The sequence below is a fragment of the Bos javanicus genome, chromosome 20 (genome assembly GCF_032452875.1).
Source record: "Bos javanicus breed banteng chromosome 20, ARS-OSU_banteng_1.0, whole genome shotgun sequence".
Classification (NCBI taxonomy): Eukaryota; Metazoa; Chordata; class Mammalia; order Artiodactyla; family Bovidae; genus Bos; species Bos javanicus.
Window position 1 is genome coordinate 11,386,048 of NC_083887.1, and position 20,578 is coordinate 11,406,625.

Below are 20,578 nucleotides of genomic sequence, written 5' to 3' on the forward strand. Positions count from 1 at the left end.
AGAAACATTTGTTCCTCAAAAACCACTCATGAAAATAAAGAGCCACATCTTGGAGAAAATATTTGCAAAACATATATCCAACACTGCTGCCGCTGCTGCTAAGTCGCTTCAGTCGTGTCCGACTCTGTGCGACACCATAGACAGCGACCTACCAGGCTCCCCCGTCCCTGGGATTCTCCAGGCAAGAACACTGGAGTGGGTTGCCATTTCCTTCTCCAATGCATGAAAGGGAAAAGTGAAAGTGAAGTCACTCAGTCGTGTCTGATTCTTCACGACCCCATGGTCTGCAGCCTACCAGGCTCGTCCATCCATGGGATTTTCCAGGCAAGAGTACTGGAGTGGGGTGCCATTGCCTTCTCCATATATCCAACACAGGACTTGTGTTTAGAATAGGTCAGGAACTCTCACAACACAATCATATTTTTTTTTTAAAGTAAACAAAACAGTTTTAAAAATGGACAAAAGATTTGAACACTTTACCCAAGAATAAAGTGCAGAAGCTCAGCATCTTTAGTTATTAGGGAAAAGCAAATAAAAACCACAATAAGAAGGGATTCAAATAGATAACTTGCATGCAGCGTTGATAACAGTGCTGTTCGTAATAACCAAAAGCTGAAAACTACACAAATGTTCAAGAACAGATGAAAGGCTAAACAAAGTATACTGATGTGCAGTGGAATATCATTTGGCCGTAAAAAAGGGAATGAAGTCCTGACACAGGCTACAACGTGGGTAAACCCTGAAAACATCCATACTACACAGGGTGGGGAAGCTGGAGGGATGTTTCATCCTGCCTTTGGAAAACCTTACCAAAGTGTCCCAGGCACCTGATGGGGAGCACCCCTCCCCATCAGTGAGCCGTGTTGTTTATATAGCCCACCTCACACGCCTTCCCTTGGTACTATTTCACTTGTACTCTTTGATTCCCTTTTGTGTAGGCTCCTTGAAGCTTTGTCATTTTGATTAAAAATCGTTTACAAAGCTTACAGTATACTTAGTTAGCTTTCAGCTTTCTGAGCTAACGTCACATTCCAGTCCTTCCAGTTTTAGAGACTAAAATGTAGTCACCTTGTTTAGACTTGGGTGATATATAAGATTTTCTCCATCACCATCAACAGACTCTCCCTCTCTGGCTGGTTGCTCATATGTTCATTGTTAATATGGATTTCTTTTTCAGAGGGTCCCCTTTTCCGAAGTTTGGAGCCACCTTTCTCCAACAAAAGCAACCTCTTTAGATCTATAAACATGAGTCGGTTGAGCTAAGGAAGTAATTCTGAAATGTTCTATGTTTTTTAAATTTAAAATGGGCTTGCATTTGGAAAATGACAAGAAGTGTAAATACGATGAAAAGCAAGCTGATAAATTGTATTTCTTGGTGATTCAACTAATTGGAAATTTCACCCATAGTTGATTATATTCTACACCCAAGCTTTGAGCACTGGCACAAATTGTTAGGGTGCTGTTACAGCTGTCTGGGTAAAAGGATTGGCTTAAATATTCTCATGTTGGCACTGCCAGCATAAAAATTAAGGGCAAAGTCACACTGATAGATAATGAGCCCTTTATCAAGGAAACTGTGTTGGACAATCTCAGTCCTCAGAAAGAATTTTTCAAAAGAAACTCCAGCCTTTGTTCCCTCCACTGGAGGGGATCCAGAACTGTCAGTCCGAGCCCCAAGGATTCAGACAGCCTCACAGAATAAAGGAAACCCATTACCATCAGCCTCTCCAGTCTACTCTCCACCCCACTGCCTTTCCTCTAGGTCTTGCCAAGCTGGGTGTGCAAAGAAAACGCTTTACATCAGGTAAGGCTATATTCTGACAGTACCAATTTTCTAAAAGTAGTTAAAATCTTTTGTTGGGTGACTGTATCCCAATGTTAACAAGGATTTCCTCTCTTCAGTTATGAGCAAAATGCATTGTGAAGGAAAGACGACTCCTTATTTAGGATGGTTTGGGGGGACATGAGCTTCTTTAACCATGGATATGTTTGAAACATACATCTTATGCTTTCTGTTGTAAAAGGGAGCCACGCTTATGATGGCTTTTGTGTTGGATTGCAACGATTCAAGAGGGCTTGGTCATGAATTCTTTCAACTGATGCATCTGCTTTACATTGTAGGCAGAGCATGCATCATGATTTCCGTTTTACAGATGAAGAAGATAACTTGGGAAGGCTATGTGATTTGACCCAAGTCTCATAGATGGAGAGCAGCAGAATAAAATCTTGGCTGGGGCTTTTTAACTGTAGGACTGCAGCATATGCTGCCTTGTTCAGTAATACCTCCCTTTTGGTTAATGTGCTCCTTATCCTCAATCTGTGATAAGTCACTTCTAGGCAACTTTCAATCTAACCATTGCAATTATCAGCTAATCTATCATCACTACAAATCCAGGAGAAACTTTGCTTCTGTTTTATGTCTTTTAGCCATGAGGTTTGAGGGATCTTAGCTCCCTGACAAGGGATTGAACTCACAGCCTTGGAAGGCCGAGTTTAAACCACAGGACCACCAGGGAAGTTCCCTCAGGATCTAGGCTGATCAGAAAACTTCACACCTCTGGGAACACCTCATTTGCTTCCTTGGGTAATCCTGAATCACAGAGTTGGCAGGTACCTGCTGCATCTATTAGGTTGGTGCAAACGTAATTGTGGTTTTGGACTGTGAATTTTAAATCATTATAACTAGATCAAACACATCTTTATTAACCAAAATAGTAACCATTACAATCAACACATTTTTGCCAATAAGAAATAAACTTGTTTATGCCTATATTGTAAAAATCCGTGCTTCAGGATTTGACAAACACTTGGAAAGCATTTTCTGCAACCTGCTGGTTGTGGAAGAACTTTCCTGGCAAAATGTTGTCAACATGCTTGAAGAAGTGGTGATTGGGCCGACAAGAAGTCAGGCGAATATGGCAGATAAGGCAAAACTCTGTAGCCCAATTTGTTCAACTTTTGAAATGTTTGTTGTGCGACTTGTGGTCAGGCGTTGTCGTGGAGAAGAATTTGGCCCATCTTTTGACCAATGCCTGCTGCAGTTTTTGGTTCATCTCATTGATTTGCTGAGCATACTGCTCAGATATAATGGTTTTGCCAGGATTGAAAAAGCTATAGTGGATCAGGTAGATCAGATGGGCAGCAGACAACCAAACAGTGACCATGACCTTTTTTTTGGTGCAAGTTTAGCTTTGGGCACTGCTTGAGAGCTTCTTCTTGGTCCAACCACTGAGCTGGTCATCACCAGTTGTCATTTAAAATCCAGTTTTCATTGCACATTACAACCTGACTGAGAAATGGTTTGTTGTTGTTGCATACAATAAGAAGATAACACTTCAAAACAATGATTTTTTTTGATTTCCAATCAGCTCACAAGGCACCCACTCACTGAGCTTTTTCACCTTTCCAATTTGCTCCAAATGCCAAATGACCATAGAATAGTCAATGTTGAATTCTTGGGCAACTTCTCCTCTAGCTGTAAGAGGATCAACTTCAATGATGCTCTTAGTTGATCATTGTCAGCTTCCAATGGCTGGCCACGATGCTCCTCATCTTCAAAGCTCTTGTCTCCTTTGCAAAACTTCCTGAACCACCACTGCACTGTATGTTCGTTATCAGTTCCTGGGCCATATGTTGATGTTGTGAGTTGACTCTGCTGCTTTACAACCCATTTTTAACTCAATAAAAAATTTGCTTGAATTTGATTTTTGTCTAACATCATTTCCCTAGTCTAAAATAAATATAAAATAAACAGCAAGTAATAAGTCATTACCAAAAAACAGAAAGTGAGAAATGCACATTAGAATGATGTATAACATAACCACATTTAAGAATGTATTCCAATATCAAACAACAAACTTCAACAATTCAAAACTGCAATTACTTTTGAACCAACCAAATAGTTTAACTCTGTTATATTTCAGAGAAGGAAACTGAGTCTCAGAGAGGGTAGATAACTGTCTCCATAATACTGAGTTAGGTGATGCTCCAAGTCACACAGCCAATTAGTTACAGAATCATGACAAGAACCTACATCTCCTAAACCAGCTGTGGGCCTTACTGGTCTGGCCCATGGCCTCACCGGTATGATTCTGGTTTAGCTGGTGCCTGGTAAGCACTTGCCAAGTGTAACAGGTACGGTTGACTTATGGAAGACAAGGTTTATGACTCGTCTACATGACTACAGGTCTGTCAACAATGGCCTTGTAAAATATTAATAATCTTGTACATAATTCAGGCACTGAGCCACATGAAAAAATAGGAGGAACCATGCAGGCTTATGATGCAATCTAAGGACAAAGCTTCTTTAAATGTGAAATGCTATAAAAGACTCTACCACACAATTCTGTGGCAAAGAAATGGCAATTCCTGCTATTTTTTCAGTCACTCAATTCAAAAGGAAAAAAGAATATGTACCCATTTCCCAAACCATTTACCCAGCCAAAAATGATGGCACATACCCTCTCTACACCCAGCAACACCACCATCTCCCTTCTGCAGACCATGTGGGACCACATTAAAACTGTGTCCTGACATTCCCCTCATGCAGGAGACATTCCCTCACCAATCCTTGGTATAATACCAGAAATCTGTTATTCTACACATCATGAGACTCAGTACCTTCTTTTACTGGCCATAGTTCACGGCACATGGGATCTCAGTTCCCGGACCAGGGATCGAACCTGCAACCCTTGCACTGGACGCACAGAGTCTAAACTGCTAGACCACCAAGGAAGGCTCAGTACTTTGACAGAGGTGGCTTTGTCAAGCTTTTCCTTATTCATCCTCTCTTAGCAAGGGGTTCAGAAACTTCCTGGCTTAACAATAAGGCTACCCTGCAGAAGGTACAAGACCATTCATCTTAGATTCAGGTGGTATCCTACAAGAGGGCATAAGAGCCATTCATCTGAGGCAGGCCAAGCTCATATGCTTTTGCTCTAGTAAGAAGCTTTGGAGACAGCTGTGACTGTCCACCAGTAGAAAGCTCAGAAGAGATGAGTTTCTGTCCAGGGATAGGTCTTTCTTCACCTGGCAGGCCAGTGGCCCTTGCCTTAGTAACACCTCCCTGCAGAATAGGTTGTTGGGCTAAGCTCATCAACAGAAAGACAGTGTGCAGAAACATAACATGAATTTGAAAAGAGGGAAGAGAATAACCGCTAACCACACTTCTTATGAATCAAGCACTGGTCTACATGCTGTACACATAAGAATTAATTTCTCCACTGTGCCATCTCTCCCACTTTGCAGATAAAGAATCTGGCACAAAAAGATCAGGGACCTGGTACAGCTGAGTTTTGAACTCAAGCAACTTGGTCTCATACAGCATCTTCTAAACCAGGGGGTTATAAACTCTATCTTGCAGGTTAACTTCAGCCTACCACCTATTATCGTAAATAACTCCCCTTTCTGTGCAGCTTTTATGCTCACCTGGCAGAGTTTGTAGTTGCAACAGGGACTGTATGACTCACAAAGCCTAAAATTGTTACTAGCTCTTTACAGAAAGAGTGTGCTGACCCTTCTTCTGAATTATACTGGAGGAGGGAGAGGGGCTGTTCTCTTCATACCTTTTAGAATACAAACACATCTGAAAGCTGTTATTACATAGACTAACATGCAATATCCGGGAGAGAGTTTAGCATCTAATTCTTTCCCATTTGTCTTAAAGGTGAGGAAACTGAGGTCTGGGCACATGAGAGAAACTGACCCCCAGATGACACTGATAACAGCAGACACGGATCCAGAATCTAAACCCTCAATTCGCTGCCCTGCTGTGTTTGAGACAACACCTCAATTTTCAGTTAGCGCCTTAGCAGGAAAGAGTTAAAGATGAGTTGAGAGCAAGACTGGAACGAATCAGAGTGACCCTCCAGAAGATGGAGAAGGAAGTTAAAGGTAAGTAAAGAGAGGCCAATAGGGAGGAAACTCAGTCTGTGCTGATAAATGTGTGACCCCATGAGTATAGTTCATGGAATTCTCTAGGCCAGAATACTGGAGTCACTAGCCTTTCCCTTCTCCAGGGGATCTTCCCAACCCAGGGATCCAACCCAGGTCTCCCTCATTGCAGGTGGATTCTTTACCAACTGAGCCACCTTGGAAGCCCGATGAAAGTGTCTGGAGGCAGTTATTTCACAGTTTTGTCAGGGCAGCAGGGCAGGGCCGCTCATGCCTGCCTGGATTCCCATCCCTTGACTTCTCTTTGCAGCCTTGCACATTCCAGTTTTCTTTGAAGATTGTTCAACAGTTTGGATGTTAACTGTGACTCATTAAAATAAAAGTTTCATTAGCAGCACAAAAAAATAAAAAATAATAAAACTAATGTAGACTGTCTACTGGACTCTCAGAAGTAGAAGTTTTATAAACGGTATTAACTATGCATTCGTTTAATTCTAACTGGATGGTAAATGCCTTGAGGGACATTCCAAAAGTCATGAATACATGAGTATGGTCTACAAAGAGGGCCCCACCCTGAGAAGTTAGAATGCAAATATCGACCTGATCACTTCCTAATGTTGTTCGAGGCCCATCCATAAGAAAGCCCAGCCAAAATCTTTATTTCTGATCATTTTCATCACCCGTCATATGCAAAGTCCTCATTTTATCTTAGAGCTTCAAAAGAAAACACTGTCAAAACCAGCTTCTTCCTGACTTGTCATTTAATATGTTCTCCTTCATTTCCAAGGGAACAAAGTACATATTTTCCCAAATGCAATTGAAATTGCAACCCCTGCTCCTTCTTTTAGGGCTTTGGGGAGTCAGTGTTAATCAAATATTAATGAGAATCAAAAGAGCTAGAAATTGTTATATAATTTTCCGTCTACAGAAATGCAGATGATGTTTCAAATCAGCATAATTTTACAGTTAGTGCATTGCTTTGTTGAATCCATTCAAAACCTTGTAGTCCGGATCATGAAAAGTGTTAGTTGCTCGGTCATGTTCGACTCTTTGCAACCCCATGGACTTTAGCCTGCCAAGCTACCCTGTCTATGGAGTTCTCCAGGCAAGAATACTGGAATGGGTAGCCATTCGCTCTCCAGGGGATCTTCCTGACTCAGGGATTGAACCCAGGTCTCCTGCATTGTAGACAGATTCTTTATCATCTGAGCCACCAGAAAAGCCCAGTCCAAATCATATACATTCAAATACAAATATACTGGTGTAATCACTATCTAATATGACATTCTCAAAATTTTGGAAACTTCAGATGTCATGATTGCGCCAGTCCAAAGAAATAAAATATTTTGTAAAGTATCAACCTTTCTGAAACTCTTCTCAGATGGAGCTGATGGCTCACATATGTGAATTTACTCAGCTGGGATGGATTGGAAAACTTGCACTATTTGCCTAACCTCTGCTTCTCCAGGATTTGCAAGCCTGGTACTGATGCAGTACCCACGGGTTATCATAGGAGCACTCATTTCAGCCAGAGTACAGTGGGGTTTATGAATCAGTGTGGGAGGACCATCCCCTTTTCCTCAGCTCATACTTCCTGGCCACAGCTGATTGGTCCAAAGGAGGACATGTGGCTCAACTGAGCCAATGAGTTCCTTTCTCAGGATTTTGGATTTTGTGATGAGTCAGTCAGTCTGAGCTCTAACATTTAAAGCTCCCAAACTGTCTGTTACCCTATTTTCTTTTATGCTGACATGAAATGTCATGGAAGCTGGTTTGTGAGGAGAAAAGAACAAACAGCTTTGCAGAGAGGGGGAACTGAGGAGAGCTACCATGGAGTCCTGACTTCCTGATTTCAGCTTTTCCTACAGATTCAAATTTGTGTCCATGAGATACCTTTATATCATTACAACAAAATGTTTTTTCTATTTAAGTTTATTGGAGTGGGGCTTCTGTCACTTGGCATTCAATGTCTTAATAAATACACAGTATTAAAAATTTTAAGGAGAAGATGAAATAGAACTATGCTAGGGAAATATGTATATTTACTAAGAAAGCTTATTCACTCATAAGTAAGCTTCTTCGAGTAAATTGAAAGCAGATTAATAAGGCAAGTGACTTGAACTTAGTAAGTGCTCAATAATTTTGTTGTTGTAGCTGTTGTTTGTTTTAATGGATAATAAATAGCAAGGACTGGTGAGTGACATATTGATCACCTGGAGAAAAGAGAAGGAAAGTATGCAATGAAAGCATACTCCACAGGCCACAACTGAAGACCCGCACTCACTCTAACCATGTCTGGGGCTAGCTTTTGTCCCTGTCTCAATAAAGAGGACAATTATCTAGTCTGCTGTATAAGCAGAACCCCAGTAATCATCTTCTCCTTTTCTCCTGTACCAAGTCCATCATTTCACCATTCCACCAGTCCCAGTTGTTCAATCGAAGAGAAGTCTCTCATCTTTACCCATTTCTTTTAATTTCCACTGGATTCTTTACCACTAGCACCATATGGGAAGCCCTCCATTGCTGCTACCCTAATCCAAAGTTGTTGCATCATTTACTTGTCACTCAACTGGACTCCTTTCTGAAATCTTTACTTCCTAGCATTTCTTACTCCATGGTTCTAGCTAAAGGATGCTTTTTGAAGTGTAAATCTGATGATGACATCCATCTCCCCCCAAACACACAATATATACATCTTTTAAATGTTATATTGTTTCCTCTTTGCTGCAGGGCAATGATTCTCATTCTGAACTTCACAATAAAATCATCTGGAGGCCTTACAACAAGCAAACACACAAGCAAACAAAACTTAGGCCTGGGTTTCACTTCCAGAAGTCTGGATTGAATTGTTCTGGAGTGGGATCTTCTGATCAGTATTTCTAAAACACTCCCTAGGTGATTCTAATGAAAAGTTAGAGTTGTAAGAACTGCTCTAGGTGTATAAGCCCTGCTTCATGGGGGCTGGATATGGTCTTGCTTCTGCTTCCTTCTCTTCCCTCATTATCTGCCACATCCCCATCCACTGTTCTCCAGCCACGCTGGTCTTCTCTTGGTTGCTCAAAATCCCCATACTCCTTCCTGCCTGGGTCTACGGCCTCTGAGCAGCTTTTTCCTGTGACACACTCTCCTTTCTCTCCAGATCTTCACTCTATGTCACCTCCTTAGGGAAGACTTCCTGGACCTTCCTGAGTAGGTCAACTGCCCATTCTGGCCCACTGAACTCTGCACCTTTCCTTTATAGGACTTGTCACAGTAAGCTTTATATTTATGTGTAAGTCTCTGAATCATGTTTGTGTTCCCCACTAAACTATACACTCTGTGAGCAGGGGCCCTGTTTGCTTTGCTCACTGCTGCATCTCCAGTCCACAGCTTTCCTCACAAAGGAAGACGAGGCGGCCCTCTTTCTTTGTGACGAGGACCAAGGGAGGAGAGGGAACTATTTCCTGAGGGCTACCGTACTGCTATGGAAATTAAAATTCAGTGCCAAGATTTTTGTTATAAAACTAACAAAAACTCCAAAGGAAAATTCAAGTCTTAAGTGGAATAGGCAATAAAAAATTTTAAGGGGCTTGTAGTTGATGGTGGATGGAATGGGCAGGGCATAAAAGGCTCAAGTTAGGTGAAGGGTCCAGAGGAGAGGCTCTGACTCCACCAGGGCTGGTCTTCATTTCACCCCCATAAACTTCTACCTATGGCTTAAGTGGCACGGCTTGAAAACACAAAAGGAGAACCTTTGCTCAGTAATCCCCCTGGGCCTTGGCAGGACAAGGCAGCAACGCTATGGGGTTACTGGGAGAGACTGTGGTTTTGTCTGAGTTGCAGAGAGAGGACCCACTTCTCTAGATGGGACATCTAGTTTGGTGACTAGACATGCAGCCAGACTCTCTTTTCAAACTCCCACAGAGAGCTCTGGTACTTACTTGCCGCATGACCTGAGGACAAGTTCGTTATGTTCTCTGTTTCTGTTTTCAGACTGTATCATGAGCAAGATGACAGTGCAGTGGGTATACAACATTATATAGATACAATCTCTTTAGCGATTCATTATAAAGATAATGGATTCTAGCTAACACAAGCACAAATTCTAGCTAACACAAGGCTTCTTCAGCCATTGTTTTTATAACTTGTTTTCTACTCTGAAACTCTACAAGTTTCCCCATTTTCGCTTCTGTGTTGGCAGCAGGAGGAGGCCTGATAGTTGCATGCTCTGAACCACTGCGGTCGACACCCCCAGTTGCTAGGGGGCAAACTTGCTGCTGCAGTGGTTTAGTCGTTAAGTTGCATCCAACTCTTGCAACCCCATGGACTGTAGCCTGCCAGGCTTCTCTGTCCATGGGATTTCCCAGGCAAGAATATTGCTGCTACCACATAAGCAGCAATATTTGGTTTCTAAATAAGACCAACGTGCAGCACATTTACAATTTCTGAATTTTGGATCAATCATGATTGTGCAAATGATTTACCTTCTGACTACAGGCACTAAAATGCCATTGCTGTCTGCAAACGTCTGTGAAGTGTACTATACTCTCCATGCCTTGTGATATCTCTGAAGGCAAGTCTTTCACCTTCTGAAGGGAAGACGGAGGGCTTGCACCAGCACCCCTTCCTAGGATAGTGACTGAGGCAACCTTCTACATAGGACATCCTCCTGCCTCTGGCCCTGCCTTATGCTTGTAAATGCATTCCCAGGGACATCACATTTATTCACATGCTCTGGAATGCTGGGATTCCCTGGGGCTCAGACGATAAAGAATCCGCCTGCAATGCGGGAGACCTGGGTTGGATCCCTGGGTTGGGAAGATCCCCTGGAGAAGGGAACAGCCACCCACTCCAGTATTCTGGCTTGGAGAATTCCATGGACAGAGGAGCCTGGCAGGCTACAGTCCATGGGGTTGAGTCGCAGAGGGCCAGACACGACTGAGTGAATTTTGCTTTCTCCTTTACATAACCACAAAATTATTGTGGGCTTCCCTGGTGGCTCAGATGGTAAAGAAGCCACCTGCAATGTGGGAGACCTGTGTTCGATCCCTGGGTTGGGAAGAACCCCTGGAAAAGGGCATGGCAATCCACTCCAGTATTCTTGCCTGGAGAATCCCCATGGACAGAGAAGCCTGGTGGATTGCAAGGAGTGAGACACGACTGAGTGACTAAGCGCACAGCACTGGAATGAAATGTCCTGAGCACACAGTAACATGTGACGGCACAGAGGACTGGCTACATCACACATCCTCAGTAACATCCATTTCAACTAGAAAGTCATTTTTGTTATAACTATACCAATTTCACCTGAAGTTCAGTTTGACTAGCACTCATTGGAAGAGGAATGTGACGGTTCACTTCGTGTATCAACTGTACTGGATCACAGAGGGCCTAGACATTTTGGATGTGTCAGGGAGGGTGTTTCTGGATGAGATTAACATGTGCATAGGCAGACTGAGTAAAGCAGAGTGTCCTGCCTACTGTGGGTGAAACTCATCCAATCATTTGAAGACCTGAATAGAATAAAAAGGCTTACCTTCCCTCAAAGGAGAAGGAATTTCCTCTTGCTTGATCACCTTGAGCTGGGACATTTGTTTTTCTCCGTCTCTGGGACTCAGACTGGCTCTTCCTGAGTTGAAACTCTGCTGGCTTTTAGCTTGGAATTACACTATTGGTTCTGCTGCTTTTAGGCTTTTGAACTCAGAATGGAACTAAACTGGCTTTCTTGGGTCTCCAGCTTGTTGACTGCAGATCTTATGGAGAGTGACTGCAAGCCTCATGGAGACTTGTCAGCCTCCATGATCACTAATTCCTTATAATAAATCTCTCTCTCTGTCTGTGTGTATATATATATATACACACACACACACACACACACACATGTATATTTATGTTTCCATACATATATATGGACTTCCCTGGTGGCTCAAATGGTAAAGAATCTGCCTGCAAAGTGGGAGACCTGAGTCTGATCCCTAGTTTGGGAAGATCCCCTGGAGAAGGGAACAGCCACCCACTCCAGTATTCTTGCCTGGAGAATTCCATGGACAGAGGAGCCTGGCAGGCTATAGTCTATAGGGTCGCAAAGAGTCAGACACGACCGAGCCACTTTCACTTTCTATACGTATATATATATTTGTATTTTTTTCTATTAGGTTTCTGGGGAACCCTAATACAAAGAGCTCCAGAAGATTTTTCTGCCTTAATAAGGTCAGGAAAGCAAATATTAACTACATTTCATTGCTAACGAAGAGTCAGAAGATTTTAGAGAAACACTAACATTGTGAACATGAGTCACTCACTGTATAGTTCTGAGGGGTTGGAAAAGGGGAGCTGACGTGTACTGAGTTCATGCTATGAGCCAGTCACTTTCACAAACATCAGTTTAATGAATTAAAGGCATATTTACAGAGCTAAGAAATTAGTTTAAGAACAAGTCTGAGGCACCAGTTCTATCGCTTGCCTTTCTGCAAAACTATGGAATTTATTAAATTGAATAAGCCTCAAACATGGCCCTGACACAGGCTATGGCAGGAGCCTTCCCTTACTAAAGGGAGCTACAGAAACTTCAAAGGAGAAGGTGTGATTTCTTTCCTTATATTAATTAACTGGGTGGTCACTTTAAAAATCCTATTCTTCCAGACAAAACTGCATCAGTGTAATGCAAAACGGGACTGAACTATCTTTCTGCTTCCAACACTCTAAACAGCTAGCACAGCATCTCACACTGTCATAGTAGGCTGGGTGCTCACTACCTAGAAATACAGTGGATCCTTCTGACAGGTTATAGGCAATCTTAGGGACATCTTCGTTACCTCACGGCTTTTTGTAAATTTCAGGAAGCCTTCCAGATTCCACACTGCCCAGTCGTAGAAACTACAAGATTGTATTGCAACAGGAAGAAAGCATTAGAAAGTTAGGTTTTCTGACCTGGGACTGAAGAGAGCCACTCCTGGGGCCTCCCAGTGAGACATTTTTAGGACTTTTATCCGCCTGATGGAATGGATAGAAAAGTCCTGTAATAAAAGGACTCGCGCTAAGTCAACAGGTTGGCAGAGTCTCAACCTCATTCACCCTTATATATGAAAAAGATCTAAACCACAGTGAACCAGTGAACACAGTGAAGTTGCTCAGTTGTGTCCAACTCTTTGTGATCCCGTGGACTAGAGCCTACTAGGCTCCTCCATCCATGGAATTTTCCAGGCCTGAGTGCTGGAGTGGGTTGCCATTTCCTTTTTCCAGGGGATCTTCCTGACCTAGGGATCGAACTCAGGTCTCCCGCATTGCAGGCAGATGCTTTACCATCTGAGCTACCAGGGAAGCCCCTGCAATTTGATCAAGTCATAACCTCAAACAGTGGCTGACAAAAAGTTTTATAATGTACCAAAAGCAGTGACTAGAATTTATGACTGGAGACTTGATCTTTGTCACTTAGTTATGTCACTTACTTTCTCTGGGCTTAGCTGAAAAAACTAGGGTGCAGTGAAAGTGAAAGTCAAGTCGCTCAGTCGTGTTCAACTCTTTGCAACCCCGTGGACTGTAGCCTACCAGGCTCCTCCTTCCATGGGACTTTCCAGGCAAGAGTACCAGAGTGGGTTGCCATTTCCCCTGGGGATCTTCCAAACCCAGGGATCGAACCCAGGTCTTCCACATTGCAGACAGACACTTTACCCTCTGAGCCACCAGGGAAGCCCTTGGGGTACAATGAGGAAGGCTGTAAGGAAGGGTGGGGTCATAGGATTTCTGAGATTCCTTTTACATTTAAAACCCCAAGCTTTTCTGTTGTTACTATATAGAGTGGTTTTATCAGCACAATCATCCTTCCAGCTCACAAAAGGTAAAAATTTGGCAGCCACAAAGTCCCTTCTTCATTTGCATTGTAGTATCCTTAGCTTGTCAGTTCTCTGCTTAGATTAACATGTGTGTGTCTCAGTTGCTCATTCGAGTCTGATTCTTTGTGATCCCATGGACTGCAGCCCGCCAGGGTTCTCTGTACATGGGATTCTCCAGGCAAGAATACTGGAGTGGGTAGCCATTCCCTTCTCCAGGGGATCTTCCTGACCCAAGAATCGAACCCAGGTCTCCTGCATTGAAGGCAGACTCGTTATAGTCTGAGCCACCAGGGACACCCTGGAGCATTTGATACAACACAGTGCCTGTGCTAGGTACTGTAAGTAAAAAATGAACTCACAGACTTGTGCAGTCTTGAGGAGGATCCAGGTTGCTAGTTTAAGATAATACACTCTAAGTTGTTATTTAACACACAAACACAGACATATATCTGGCAGATTAAAAATGTGTCTTTGATATTTCTCCGTATAAGAGGGGACTCAATCTTAGTGACTCGCTTGTAACCCATTGAGTCTGTGACAGTGATGCTGTGTGATGTCGGAGGTTAGGTTGGCAAAGGCTACTGCCTGTTTCTCTTGGGACTGATGGCTTGGGTGAAGTCATGCAGCATCTGGGAAGTTTGAGCACCCCAAGACCGCCATGCTGGTGTAGGTGCTCTGTTAACTAACCATGCCAAGCTCCCATAGGAATTCCTCAACCACACACTCAGGAGAGAGCACAGTGGAGCCTTTGATGGTAGGAGCCCCAGCCAACATCTGACGGCAACAGCCTGAAAAATCCTCAGCAAGACCTGCCTAGGCTGAGCTCTTCCTGAATTCCCAGCCCACAAAACTGTGACCAAAATAAAATGGTCAGTTTTAAGCTACTGATTTCAGGGTAATGTGTAACGCAAGCAATAGTCACCAGAACAACATCGGCACTGAAATGATCCTTGATTATTCCAGAATCAAAGTGAACACAGTTAGAAAATTTCTATTTCAAGAAAATTTTCCAATAAGTATATAGTCCACGCTCTAGGAGAGAAAGATAACAGTGGTATAAGTGACCTAAAACCTATATAAACAATCATGGCATGTTCTACACTACCTTACTTTTTTAAAGTATAACCTTGTGAAGTAGTTTAAGTTCCTTCAAACTAGAAACATATCTGTGGAACATTATATTCTGAACAATAAAAATTCAAGTTAAGAGAAATGAAACCAAGATGACTCATTAAATAACAACTACACTTGTCTTCTTTTGTGTTATCACTGCTCTTCTGGACAAATGAAAAATGAAATTTTTTCTGTTTGAAAAAAAAAAGTCATTCTGAGTCTGTAATTACTCTAACTACAGTGAAACACATTCTGGCCTGGGGATCAAAGCAATAATATAGCGAGATAAGAATAATCTCCTGCCTCCTGTCCCTTCAGCTAATTTGTGGGGCACTTGACCATCCTGCCACAGATTCATAGATACTTTCAATACCATCAAGATTTGAGAGTTCTAATTAAATTGAAGTAGAGGGCTTGATTCACCTCCTGAAAATGGCTGTGTTGTAACTCAGTGGACCTAGAACTCATCTGAGGATGCAGCCTCTAGTCACTGCAGGAAACCTCTCTATTGACAGCTGACCATCTAAAGGTCTACCTGGGAGAGCAGCTAAAAGCCAACCTTGCCTTTTTGTTTTGGTTTCTCTATGTGCTAAGTGGTAATTATAGTCCTGACTTCCCTGAACTGTCACTGTGTAGGTTGCGGGAGGCTGCAAACTTACTGGAAAAAAAAAATCCTGAGAATTATAAATGCCAAGTCAGCTTTGCAAATGTGGAAGTTTTCAAAATCAACTCAACTTGCTTTTTTAAAAAAGAGATTAATCTGTAAAATTTGCATTCATACTGGCCATATTTTTAATGGCCCACGGACAAGGGAAAAAAGTGGAAACAGTGACAGACTTTATTTTCTTGGGCTCCAAAATCACTGCAGGTGGTGACTGCAGCCATGAAATTAAAAGATGCTGCTTGGAAGGAAGGCTATGGCAAACCTAGACAGCATATTAAAAAGCAGAGACATCTCTGCTGGCAAAGATTCACACAGTCAAAGCTCTGTTTTTTTTTCAATAGTCACGTACAGATGTGAGAGTTAGACCATAAAGAAGGCTGAATGCTAAAGAATCAATGCCTTCAAATTGTGGTGCTAAAGAAGACTCTTCAGAGTCCCTTAGACTGCAAGGAAATCAAGCCAGTCAATCCTAAAGGTAATTAATCCTGAATATTCTTTGGAAGTACTGATGCTTAAGCTGGAGCTCCAATACTTTGGCCACCTAATATGAAGAGCTGACTCACTGGAAAAGACCCTGCTGCTAGGAAAGACTGAGGGCAGGACGAGAAGGGGATGACAGAGGATGAGATGGTTAGATATCACTGACTCAGTGGACATGAGTTTGAGCAAACTCCAGGAGATAGGGAAGGACAGGGAAGCCTGGTGTGCTGCAGTCCTTGGAGATCACAGAGTCAGACTGGACTTAGGGACTGAACAACAACTGGCCACGTTTGTCTGTACTGCTATCTGCCTTTGCCATCTGAATTTTAATATTCACTATATAAGTTGACTAAGTAAGTGGGTATGTGTGAGTGAGAGGGCATCAGAAAAGAAACATAAAATTCATTCAAGGTCCTTCTGGGTTTTGAACTAACAAATGCAACAAGTAGGGAGACATCTATTTTTACCATTGCACTAACTGCAGGTGGTATGTATAATCCTATATTTTAAAAAAATAATGGAATAAGGGATTATCTAGATAAACAAATTACCTTTCTCCAGGGGAATCTTCCTGATCCAGGGATCCAACCTTGGTCTCCTGCATCACAGGCAGATTCTTTACTATCTATACCACCAGGGAATCCCAACAAATTAAATAGGGTTTCTTTAAATGACTGACCCTTCGTTTATTTGGAATATGCTTAAAATTATCAAAGTTTGTCCAGCACAAAAGTTTTCAGGGGTGCTTCAGAGTATTATACATTCTGTATGTAAATTACAGGAAGAAAGGACAAGTCTATATCAAATAACGTTGGGTCTCAAGCCCATGACAAAAAGATGTTTTAAAATAGAGTTGTTTCTCTTTCTTTGCTAACTCAGTGTTCCCCCTGTGATTTTCTCTTTCCTCCTGTGTTGGTGAGGTCTCATTCTTCTCAGCTTGGCTCCTAGGCTGCATCCTCTCTGAGACCTTCTGATGGCACATGGATCCTCATCCTTCAGCTCCCAGGCTGGCTAAGGGCTGCCTTCCATTCTCCGTCCGTGCAAGTCTTACATTGAGCTGAAACGACTTGCTTGTGTCCTGTCTTCTCCATTAGTCTGGGAGCTCCACGGGGCCAAACCCTGTAGTTTATTCTTTCACCGTCGTATCCAACGTATGGCTGTAGGTGAGGCAAGTGCCCAGACAATGCTGGAGGCTTGTCCCTGGATCTGCCTGTCATCCCTTCAATTATTCTGCATTCTAATATGTAGTATGTCTTTTCCTCCTAATCTTTATGATTTTCACTGGATCCTTTTGAGTTTTGATTCCAAAGTTCTTAAAAGAGAGAGGTCCTGTCAGCTGGTACACAGACTGCAGAAGTCGGGGTGTGAGTGAGTGTGTGTGTGTGTGTGCGCGCGTGTGATTGTGTGTGAGAACTGAGTCACCATCTCCCATTTCTGGCTTCACTCCTCACGTCTACAACCCACCCTTGTGCTCAATTTCCATTTCTTTGTCTCATTTCCCTTTTGGAGCACTTCTGAAGGTAAGAAAACTTCATCTTACTACTATATTTGTACTTGCCAAATACTATGCTGAATCCAGCTGCGATTCTTAAATTATTCTGGAGAAAGTGGTATATATCTAGTGCAAAATAAATTTCCTTATACTCTCCAGCTATAAAAAGCTTGTTCCATTTTTTAAAAATACGGCATGGTATACAAGTAAAACTCTGTTTTGAACTTTTTCTGGCATTGAAAAACATAGGGTGAAAATATTCCAAAGCCATTATGAGTCATTCTTTTAGGAATATCTAAATGGTATGGGGAATGGTCATGAGAAGTTAAAAAAAAGGAAAACAACACATAGTATAAAGCTAAACAAAATTGGATTCTATTTAAGTATGTTTAAAATTACTTTTTCCTCTTTCTTTCTTTCTCTCTCTGTGTAAACAGGTGGCAAGGAAGTGTACAAAAATACAAACTCTAATTCAAAGATACAGTACTTACACTTTCTTCTTTATGTTTCTTTCCTGGATTTCTCAATTTATCACAATGATGATGTACTTTTCTATTGTCAGAAAAAAAAAAAATCCTGACATGCAATGTAAAGGATAAAAAACCTGAAAGAGTTAAAAACACAGAACAGACTGGGACATTTAAAAGAAAATCTAGGTTTTGTATTTTATCCTAGATAAAGGGGCGAGGCAAAGGGTCTTTCTAATTATAGTATTTTTTAAAATGAATAGTGTTTAAATTCTCAAGGGTAGAGAACAGTGTTATGAGGCGCTAAACATCCAGCCCTCAGCTCACCCCACTAACCACACTGCCATCCTTCTTTTTCCTCCTCGCTTTTTTTCATAGCAGTTTTTTATTTTTATTTTTTTAAAGGATCCCAGTTATCCTTTCATCTGCTTGGATATATTTTATTTTATACTGTTTGTGTTTTCTCTTTAGAGATGGCTACCAAAGCCTTAAAGCTTCTGAACGCCCACTCACGTGAGACAGCATCTTGACTCTGCAAGTATGTGCCCTTCAACCCCGCCTGGAGACGAACCCCACTGAAGTCCCTGAGAGCAAACATCGATGAAAAGCAAAGCGATCTGGTATTTACTCAACGCTACTCCTGTCCGGTGGGTCAGAGAACAGACTTCAGTGTCCAGGATAAAGCCGGGCCTTGGCAGCTCAAGCCTCCCCATTGTGATTCAAGATTCGGGGTGTAAACACATGCAGTGTTTAACCATCGCCAGTTTGCTTTGAATGTTTGATAGCCGTGACTGGGGCTCAGGAAGAACACAGTAGTGACTTCTTCACTGGAGCTGAAGTTGAGGCTTTATGTAGTATTTGGGCAAGCGGCCCTGGCAGCTGCAAGCCCTCAATGGGCGCTTTCTAGTCGCTGAGTGGGCTGGGCGGCGTTGCTGGGAGCCCCGGGGCTGGAGCTGCCCCCGGGCTGGGCCACCCCGTCTCAGTGACAGGTGCTGAGGAAGAGGAGAAGGAGCAGCCCCTCCCCACGGGCTCCCAAGCCTGGGCTCAGTGTCTGCCATGAACTGCCATTTTTACTGCGTTTTTGTTTTAGGAACACAGGACCTTGGCAGGCAGAGATGTACCCTGTGGCTTGGTCTTTCTCTGCTCAGCCAGTGGTGATGAAAACAATAACAAAGACCCTGACTTTGCTAAATGGCCCAGACTCACTTAGATAACAAACCAGTACCGTTTTTGGCAGAAAGCCTTCTAGATGCTTGATGCTGTGTGACCTGCTGGAGTGGGAAGGAGGACTGGAAGGGAAGAGCTCTAAGTTATATTTTGGTGCAACCCAAGGGATGATCTCATCTTGTTGTAGATTGACGACCCTGTTTATTATTAACTATCACTTCCTGGGAACCCTAATGTGCTGGATACTGACTTAAGGACTGCATGTTGTCTTGCTTGTCATAATCTTGCAATGTCTTTTGTTTTTCTTTCTTTCTTTTTTTTTTAAGAAAGGAGAACACTGAGTTTCAGAAAGGTTAAGTGATATGTTCAATACTGTTACACAGCTTATAAATGGTACAGCCAGAAATCCAACCCTGGTACGACTATAAAATAACTTCTACTCTTTCTGGGGGAAACACATTTATAGCTTATGCTTATAAATTTTAACTTTAAGTTTCCAGGTGGCTGTGGCCTAGAAAAGGCAAGTTGGCCATGGGAGTACAGAGTAAATCAATAGTTTGTATACTCTTTTCATTACAGAGAATTCCAGGAAAAGTCAGATGAGGTCGAATCATTAGGCAGAAAGGTCTCTTCTTAATAATAAGAGGTTTTACCCTCCCAAGTATGGGCTCAGTGAGCTTGTTAAAACAATTGTCATTGTTCTTATTTTAAATAATTGTTCCTAAATTTTTAAATTTAAAAATAGCTGTTAGTTTTTAGAACAATTAGGATTTGTGGAAGAAACTGAGTCATACAGAGTTCCCCATACCCTACACCCAGTTTCCACTATTATTAACATCTACTAATGCACCTTTGTTATAATCAATGAACTAATATCAAAATAGTATAACTAAGGTCCTATTTATTCAGATTTCCTTGGTGTTTACCCAATGTGCTTTTCCTATGTCAGGATTCCACCTAGGACACCACATTGCATTTAGTTGCCATGTCTTCTTAGGCTCCTCTTGGCTGTGAGAGTTTCTCAGGCTTTCACTGGCTTTGATGACCTTGCCAGTTTTGAAGTATACCAGTGATTTTGTAAGAGGTAAGAGAATGTGCTCTCTGAGGACAAGTCTCATATTTTCTTGTGATTAGACTAAGGTAATGGGTTTTGGTAGAGGACCTTGGATGTAAGGTGCCATTTTCATCACACCATATCAAGGGTATATACTATCAACATGACCTATGACTGTTGATGTTGACCTTGATCACATGGCTGAGGTAATGTTTATCAGATTTCCCCACTGGGAGGTTACCTATCCCCAACCCCCACCTCCCATTCTATGTTCCTTCAAACTCGCTATGCATAGCCCACACTTAAGTGGGGGTGCTCGTTGACTTTTAAAAATAGTCTTATTAATTTCCCTCCATCACACAAAGTGACTTCTTGTTTAGCCTCATTTGATACCATTTGTTAATTAATCTCTTCATCTCTGCTCCTACTCTCCAAATT

At 42.2% G+C, this 20,578-nt stretch overlaps 1 long non-coding RNA gene across 1 annotated transcript; it reads left to right on the plus strand.

Moving 5' to 3' along the window:
- The first annotated feature begins 1,280 nt into the window (after positions 1 to 1,280).
- LOC133233506 (uncharacterized) lies at positions 1,281 to 19,408 on the plus strand. Its single transcript, XR_009731735.1, has 3 exons — positions 1,281 to 1,804; positions 5,666 to 5,892; positions 18,391 to 19,408. It is a non-coding gene; the product is annotated as an uncharacterized LOC133233506 (long non-coding RNA).
- Positions 19,409 to 20,578: the final 1,170 nt, after the last annotated feature.